The sequence below is a fragment of the Anolis carolinensis genome, unplaced genomic scaffold (assembly GCF_035594765.1).
Source record: "Anolis carolinensis isolate JA03-04 unplaced genomic scaffold, rAnoCar3.1.pri scaffold_10, whole genome shotgun sequence".
Taxonomy (NCBI): Eukaryota; Metazoa; Chordata; class Lepidosauria; order Squamata; family Dactyloidae; genus Anolis; species Anolis carolinensis.
In genome coordinates, this window is record NW_026943821.1 from 6,215,022 (window position 1) to 6,224,564 (window position 9,543).

Here is a 9,543-nt window from a genome sequence, read left to right on the forward strand (position 1 = left end):
TGCTTTTGGGCGCATCTACACTGCAAAATGGAGCCTCCAGTGGTGCAGTGTGTTAAAGCACTGAGCTGCTGAACTTGCAGACAGAAAGGTCCCAGGTTCAAACCCGGGGAGCGGAGTGAGCACCCGCTGTTAGCTCCAGCTTCTGCCAACCTAGCAGTTCGAAAACATGCAAATGTGAGTAGATCAATAGGTACTGCTCTGGCAGGAAGGTAACGGCGTTCCATACAGTCATGCTGGCCACATGACCTTGGAGGTGTCTATGGACAACACCGGCTCTTCGGCTTAGAAATGGAGATGAGCACCAACCTCCAGAGTTGGACACGACTGGACCTAACGTCAGGGGAAACCTTTACCTACACTGCAAAATAAATACAGTTTGACATGACTAAACTACCATGGCACAATGCAATGGAATAACAAGAGTTGTCGTTGCTGGAGAAAACCAAATTTTTAACAGGTTATGGGCCCAGCAGTAGTTTGGTGAGGCGCCTGCACTCTTTGGCAGAGAAGTCTCAAGACTGCATCGAACTACAATTCCCAGGATTTCATAGCATGAGACCCTAACATGGAACCAAACTGCATTAATTCTCCATTAGACACACCCTTGGATGGTCTGAGCTGGGTGTCAAATGCACAAGATCCCAAAGTATGGAAGAAATGTGTAAGACTTGAGATAAAAAGGAAATACTGTATATACTCGAATATAAGGCTAGTTTTTCAGCCCTTTTTTAGGACTGAAAAAAAAAAACCTCCTCGGGTTATACTCAGGTGAGGGTCCTGGTGGGCTTATATTCAGGTCAGCTTATACTCCAGTATATATGGTATAATTATTATTTTTCTCTATTATTATTGGAATTGTTACATTTATTTATTTATTTCGTGTCAGGAGCGACTTGAGAAACTGCAAGTCGCTTCTAGAGTGAGAGACTTGGCCGTCTGCAAGGACGTTGCCCAGGGGACGCCCAGATGTTTTGATGTTTTACCATCCTTGCGGGAGGCTTCTCTCATGTCCCTGCATGGAGCTGGAGCTGATAGAGGGAGCTCATCCACGCTCTCCCCGGGTGGGATTTGAACCTGGCAGCCTTCAGGTCAGCAACCCAACCTTCAAGTCACGAGGCTTTTGCCCACTACTCCAGCGGGGGCTCCACATTACATTTATTATTTTACTCTATTAATTATTATTATTACATTTATTATTTAACTTTATTATTGTTGTTACTTTTACATGTATTTTACTCTATTTTTATTCTTATTAATACATTTATTACTTTATTACATTTATAATTTTACTGCATTTATTATTATTATTACATTTATTATTTCACGCTATTATTATTAAAAGGATACATAAGCACATTTACATTGAAGAAGATGAAAATAATGATTTCATCAGAGTTGGACAGTCATATCTTAAATTACAGTTTGATGTAAAGATTCAAAAACATTTAAACTACTGATGCCTCAATTAATATAATTTTATTGGTATCTCCGCTTATACTGGAGTCAATGTTTTCAAGTCAATATTGGCTTATATTCGGGTCGGCTTATAATCAAGTATATACGGTAATATGTTGGGGTTGAGGGAAAATGTTTCCCCTGCACTGGTTTCAATGCCCCATGTATGGCTGGCTATATGCAGGCTTAAAGCTACATAGTTATTGCATCTACACTATCTAGAAACACTAGAGGCTGAGATTTCCGCATTAAGGACATATAGATGTCATGCATGGCTATTTATGGCTCATTGAAATAAATATGAGAAGTTTATTTGGAGTTGGGAAGCATCCCAGAATTGTGATTTGTGAGTATCTGTTGAAGAAAATCATGGAAGAAATTACCTTTCTGGGTCATAAGAGGGCACTAGTGGCCTGTTCGGCTACAAGTCCACAATAAAGGTAAGATACTTTATACATCTATAGATACATACATACATACATACATACATACATACATACACACAAGGTGTCCCTCCACAAAATGTATACATTTATTGTTCTACTATCGGGAATTCCTTTGCATAAGTACCCACACACCTATTTATAATAAACCCTTAACAAGATCAAAGACAGTAATAGAGAATTACAACAACAACAACAACAACAATAATTAAGGCCAAGATGACCCAAAATGCAGACTGTGCAAGGAAACTGACGAAACCATTGATCATATCCTCAGCTGCTGTAAGAAAATCGCACAGACAGACTACAAACAGAGGCACAACTATGTGGCCCAAATGATTCATTGGAACTTATGCCTCAAGTACCACCTCCCTGCAGTAAAGAACTGGTGGGATCACAAACCTGCAAAGGTCATGGAAAATGAACACGCAAAGATACTGTGGGACTTCCAAATCCAGACTGACAAAGTTCTGGAACACAACACCCCAGGCATCACAGTTGTGGAAAAGAAAAAGGTTTGGATCATTGTTGTCGCCATCCCAGGTGACAGTCGCATTGACGAAAAACAACAGGAAAAACTCAGCCGCTCTCAGGACCTCAAGATTGAACTTCAAAGACTCTGGCAGAAACCAGTGTAGGTGGTCCCAGTGGTAATGGGCACATTGGGTGCTGTGCCAAAAGATCTCAGCCGGCATTTGGAAACAATAGACATTGACAAAATTACGATCTGCCAACTGCAAAAGGCCACCCTGCTGGGATCTGCGCGCATCATCCGAAAATACATCACACAGTCCTAGACACTTGGGAAATGTTCGACTTGTGATTTTGTGATACGAAATCCAGCATATCTATCTTGTTTGCTGTGTCATAATAAAATAATAATAATAATAATAATAATAATAATAATAATAATAATATCATACAATCCTAAGGTTAGCAGATACCCCTAAGGATCATCCAGTTAAACTTCCTTATATCATGCAGGAGGACACAATCCAATCACTCCTGACAGATGGCCATCCAATATCTGCATAATAATAATACACATCAAATCATAGCATCAGACACTTAGGAGACAAACGTAAAGGCCATCCAGCCCAACCCAATTCTGCCATGCAGGACACAAGCCAAGCACTCCCAACAGATGGCTACCCAGCCTCTCAATACTACTACTACTACTACTAATAATAATAATAATAATAATAACATCATACAATCCTAAGGATTGGAGTGACCCCTAAGGATCATCCAGATCAACTTCCTTCTACCATGCAGGAGGACACAATCCAAGCACTCCTGACAGATGGCCATCCAGCCTCTACATAATAATGATGATGAAGATGATAAATAATAATAATAATAATAATAATAATAATAATAATAATAATAATAGAAGCATAGAATCCAAGAGTTTGGAGAGACCCCTAAGGATCATCCACATCAACTTCCTTCTACCATGCAGGAGGACACAATCCAAACACTCCTGACAGATGGCCATTCAGCCTCTACATAATAATGATTATGATGAACATGATAATAATAATAATAGTAATAATAATAATAATAATAATAATAATAAAAGCATAGAATCCAAGAGTTTGCAGAGACTCCTAAGGGCCATCCAGCCCAACCCTTTCTACTATGCAGCAGGACACAATCCAAGCATTCACAACACATGGACAACGTATGAATACTATACAATACTACACAGGGACATAGACCCCCCCCCTCTATCCTCACCACTTTCACAGTACACAAACAACCAAATGCATACTAAACATAAAGACAACCATACAACAGACATTCAATACCACCACTATCTCAACAATTTCTCACCAACACCACCAGACAATGCCACAGCAACGCATGGCCGGGCACAGCTAGTTGTTACATAATTACAAGCGAAACTTTTAAGCGAAGTTTGCAACAACTCAGTGTTGCAAAGAATTACAATCTGAATACCTTTAGAATTCTCATTGAAGTTGGAATTGGTAACCCTGATTAACGTATTATTGTAACATTTATTCTTCAATGTTAATTGCTACAGCTATAGCCATTTCTGGGGACATCCTGTGTATATACGTTTGGGGGTGTGTGTAGTGGCTGTTTAGCTTTTGTTATTTCACAGATATGAATATAGGTATATAGATATAGTAAAGGTAAAGGTTTCCCCTGACGTTAAGTCCAGTTGTGACCGACTCTGGGGGTTGGTGCTCATGTCCATTTCTAAGCCAGAGCCGGCGTTGTCCATAGACACCTCCAAGGTCATGTGGCCAGTAGCTCAGCGCTTTAACACACTGTGCCACCAGGGCCCCCAATATATATATAATACTAATATTGTGCTATGCTAATAATATATTGTACATATATATAACTTGTAAGCCGCTCTGAGTCCACTTCGGGATGAGAATGGAGGGATATAAATGTCGCAAAGAAATAAAGAAATATTAGCAATTATGTAATTGGATTGGCTCCTGTTAGGTGAAGTGGCCTTCCATGATATCGCTAGGTGAAGTGGCCCTCTGTGATGTTGCTAGGTGAAGCAGCTCTCTGTGATTGGCTGTTGTCAGGTGAAGTGGCCCCGTGAAGTTACTGGACTGGCTATTGCTAGGTGAAGTAGCCCTCTGGGGTATCACCAGATTTGTCATTGCTAGCTGAAGTAGCCATCTATGATGTCACTGGATTGGCTGTTGCTAGGTGGAGTGGCCCTGTGGGATATGCAGCTTCAAAGCCTGGCTGCTCCATACCTAGGGGACTCCATTGTTGGCCAACTTGAATATCATTGAATAGCCTTGCAGCTTCAAAGCCTGGCTGCTTCATACCTAGGGGGCTCCATTGTTGGCCAACTTGAATATCACTGAATAGCCTTGCAGCTTCAAAGCCTGGCTGCTTCATACCTAGGGGACTCCATTGTTGGCCAACTTGAATATCACTGAATAGCCTTGCAGCTTCAAAGCCTGGCTGCTTCATACCTAGGGGGCTCCATTGTTGGCCAACTTGAATATCACTGAATAGCCTTGCAGCTTCAAAGCCTGGCTAGGTGGAGTGGTCCTGTGGGATATTGCTAGGTGATGTGGCCCTCTGTTATGTTACCAGATTGGCTGTTGCTAGTTGAAGTGGCCCTCTGGGCTATTACTAGGTGAAGCGGCCCTCCATGGTATCACTGGATTGCTATTGCTAGGTGAAGTGGCCCTCTGTGATGTCACCCGGTTGGCTGTTGCTGGGTGAAGTTGCCCTCTGTGATGTCACCCGGTTGGCTGTTGCTGGGTGAAGTGGCCCTCTGTGATGTCACCCGGTTGGCTGTTGCTGGGTGGAGTGGCCCTCTGTGATGTCACCCGGTTGGCTGTTGCTGGGTGAAGTGGCCCTCTGTGATGTCACCCGGTTGGCTGTTGCTGGGTGAAGTGGCCCTCTGTGATGTCACCCGGTTGGCTGTTGCTGGGTGAAGTGGCCCTCTGTGATGTCACCTGGTTGGCTGTTGCTGGGTGAAGTGGCCCTCTGTGATGTCACCCAGTTGGCTGTTGCTAGGTGAAGTGGCCCTCTATGATGTCACCCGGTTGGCTGTTGCTAGGTGAAGTGGCCCTCTGTGATGTCACCCGGTTGGCTGTTGCTAGGTGAAGTGGCCCTCTGTGATGTCACCTGGTTGGCTGTTGCTAGGTGAAGTGGCCCTCTGTGATGTCACCCGGTTGGCTGTTGCTGGGTGAAGTGGCCCTTTGTGATATCACCCGGTTGGCTGTTGCTGGGTGAAGTTGCCCTCTATGATATTGCCAGGTGAAGTGGCTCACATGCGTATGAAAGGGCGGAACGGGGGAAAGAGCCACGAAGAGAGCCATGTTTTAAAAACTCAACCCAGTTCTTACTTCCTAAGATAACCCCAAAAAGGAAAGAAGGGGATCCGAGTACAAGAACCAAATAGATATTTTTCAGTTTCGTTTTGGTAAGGGTTTCAATGCCGGTTTTTAACTTGAATGTTTAAACATAAACATAATAGCTAAGTTCTCCCCTTCATGCGTTTGAAACGGCCTTCTTCTGGCTTATTAATGATCAACTAAGCACATCAATCCCTTCTGGCTAACTTTCCTATCTCTATCTGTTGCATAGAAAGATACTGATATTGGGAAGGGGGGGGGGGGTTAGGGAAACCAGTATCCACTAGATTTTTTGGATAGCCGTATTCTATTAAGAGGACACAAGGCATGCCTCTATACAACACAGGGTGCATCTACACTGTAGAATGAAGGCAGTTTGGCTCTGCTTTAATTGCCATGGCATCACAAGAGTTGCAGTTTGATAATGCCTTCCTTCTTCTTTGCCAAAGAATGCAAAATACAACTCCCATGATTCCATAGCCTTGAGCGACAGGAGTCAAAGTGGTGTCAAATTGCATTAATTCAAATTGCAATAATTATAGCTCTGACTATATTTACTGGGCTTGGCTACTGGAAGCAGTTGCTGTTGAGTTTATGTTTTTAATGATGGTTTCATGTTTTGATGTTGGTTATGCTTGCAATGTACATGAATTTTATGGTGTTGTATTTTCATTTTGTCCCCATGTAAGCTGCCCCGGGTCCCTTCGGGGAGATGGGGCAGGATATAAGAATAAAGTTGTTGTTATTGTTATTATTTTATTGTATGACAGCAAACAAGATAGATATGCTGGATTTCGTATCACAAAATCACAAGTCGAACACTTCCCAAGTGTCTAGGACTGTGTGATGTATTTTCAGATGATGCGTGCAGATCCCAGTAAATGAGCATGCAAAGATACTGTGGGAATTATATTATTATTATTATTATTATTATTATTATTATTATTATTATTATTATTATTATTATTATTAGCTGTGCCCAGCCAGGCGTTGCTGTGGCTTAGTTCTAAGTGGTTTTTTTTTTGTGGCATTCAAGGTGGCCTAGAAAGGTTTCCTCTAGGTATGAAGCAGCCAGGCTCTGAAGCTGCAAGGCTATTTAATGGTATTCAAGTTGGACAACAGTGGAGTCCCCTAGGTATGAAGCAGCCAGGCTTTGAAGCTGCAAGGCTATTCAATGATATTCAAGTTGGCCAACAATGGAGTCCCCTAGGTATGAAGCAGCCAGGCTTTGAAGCTGCAAGGCTATTCAATGATATTCAAATTGGCCAACAATGGAGCCCCCTAGGTATGAAGCAGCCAGGCTTTGAAGCTGCAAGGCTATTCAATGATATTCAAGTTGGACAACAATGGAGTCCCCTAGGTATGAAGCAGCCAGGTTTTGAAGCTGCAAGGCTATTTAATGATATTCAAGTTGGCCAACAATGGAGTCCCCTAGGTATGAAGCAGCCAGGTTTTGAAGCTGCAAGGCTATTCAATGATATTTAAGTTGGCCAACAATGGAGTCCCCTAGGTATGAAGCAGCCAGGCTTTGAAGCTGCAAAGCTATTCAATGGTATTCAAGTTGGCCAACAATGGAGTCCCCTAGGTATGAAGCAGCCAGGCTTTGAAGCTGCAAGGCTATTCAATGATATTCAAGTTGGACAACAATGGAGCCCCCTAGGTATTAAGCAGCCAGGCTTTGAAGCTGCAAGGCTATACAAAGATATTCAGTTTGGCCAACAATGGAGTCCCCTAGGTATGAAGCAGCCAGGCTTTGAAGCTACAAGGCTATTCAATCGTATTCCAGTTGGCCAACAATGGAGTCCCCTAGGTATGAAGCAGCCAGGCTTTGAAGCTGCAAGGCTATTCAATGATATTCAAGCTGGCCAACAATGGAGTCCCCTAGGTATGAAGCAGCCAGGTTTTGAAGCTACAAGGTTATTCAATTGTATTCAAATTGGCCAACAATGGAGTCCCCTGGGTATGAAGCAGCCAGGCTTTGAAGCTGCAAGGTTATTCAATGACATTCAAGTTGGCCAACAATGGAGTCCCCTAGGTATGAAGCAGCCAGACTTTGAAGCTGCATGGCTGTTCAATGGTATTCCAGTTGGGTAACAATGGAAGATAGGGAAGATTTCTTGCACACCCGCAGAGTGGGTTTTTTTTGTGATTTTTCTGGCCTTGTCTCTGTTTTCTTTTTTTCTTTTCTTTTCTTTTTTCTGATGGTCACTCCTTGGAAAATGATGAGTATTGTGGCCAAACCTGGTTTGATTTGGCCAAGTGGTTTTGTTGTTAACTCGCTCCTAATTACTCACATTGCATTTATATATAAAAAAAATTCCACAGTGTATATGAACCTATATATGGAACTGGTCAATATTGTTGATCCACGCATCTAGTAAAGTAGACTCTCAGACTGGATCTGCATTCCCAAATAATGCCATTTGAGATTACCTTATTTGGTCAGTATAGACCAGGGGTCCTCAAGCTAAGGTCCGGGGGCCGGATGTGGCCCTCCAAGGTCATTTACCTGGCCCTTGCCCTCAGTTTTATAATATAATATTTTTACATCAGTTTTAATAATATAATATTGTATATACATATAATATTGATAGAAATATTACAATGTAATACTAATAATAATACCATATAATAATATTAATTATATATTATATATTACATGTAATATTACTAATTATATTACAATATAGTGGTATAATTCAATATAGTAATATATAATGCCAATATTGTTCTATGCTAATAATATAATATATTGTATATAGATATAAATTGTAAGCCGCTCTGAGTCCCCTTCCGGGTGAGAAGGACAGGATATAAATGTAGTAAATAAATAAATAATAAATAAATAAATTTTGACTTAGGCTCGCCCAAAATTTGAAATGACTTGAAGGCACACAACAACAACAATCCTAATTAACTTGACTATCTTGTTGGCCAGAAGCAGGTCCACACTCCCCATTGAAATCCTGATCGGTTTAAGTTGGTTAAAATTGTTTTTATTTTTAAATATTGTATTTTTCTTTCGTTGTTGTTGTTTTTGCACTACAAATAAGACATATGCAGTGTGCATAGGAATTTGTTCATTTTTTTGTCTTCAAATGATCATTCGGCCCCTCAACAGTCTGAAGGATTGTGGACTGGACCTCTGCTTAAAAAGTTTGAGGACCCCTGGTATAGACCCATATGATGTTGTTTGATGCAATTAAACTGCATTATATGAGTCTACACCAACCATATAATGCCCATTTCAAACTCAATTATATGGCAGTATAAATGGGGCACACTAAAGTACACAGAAATCTATAATACGTGTAAAGATACAGTTGTCCTATTACTAACTAACATACAGAATAAAACAATGGTAACAAACAAATTATAATCCTTACAGGCGCATGAGTAATATACAAATACAAACTGTTTACAGCATTACATCAAACATTATATTCATATTTATATGTTTTTTCAGTAACAGATAAATATGTTCAATAACTGAGTACAACACTTTAAATTCCAGTATTGTCCCACATAGATAAACGTCTTAGAAATGCATGGTCAAAGATATAAAAGACCAGAATTCTGGGATTTGGTTTCTGTAAGAATTCATATTGTTTTTCCGAAATGTAACCTAAAGAGAGTCCTTCTGTACAGACTGTGCGGATTATATACCGTATTTTATCAGTGGGATCTTTCATTAAAGGTTTGTAAAAAGCCTGATCTCCTAAATGTCTCATTACTTCTTTTATAAAGTCTTTTTTGTTAAGTAGTACTATTGCCCCTCC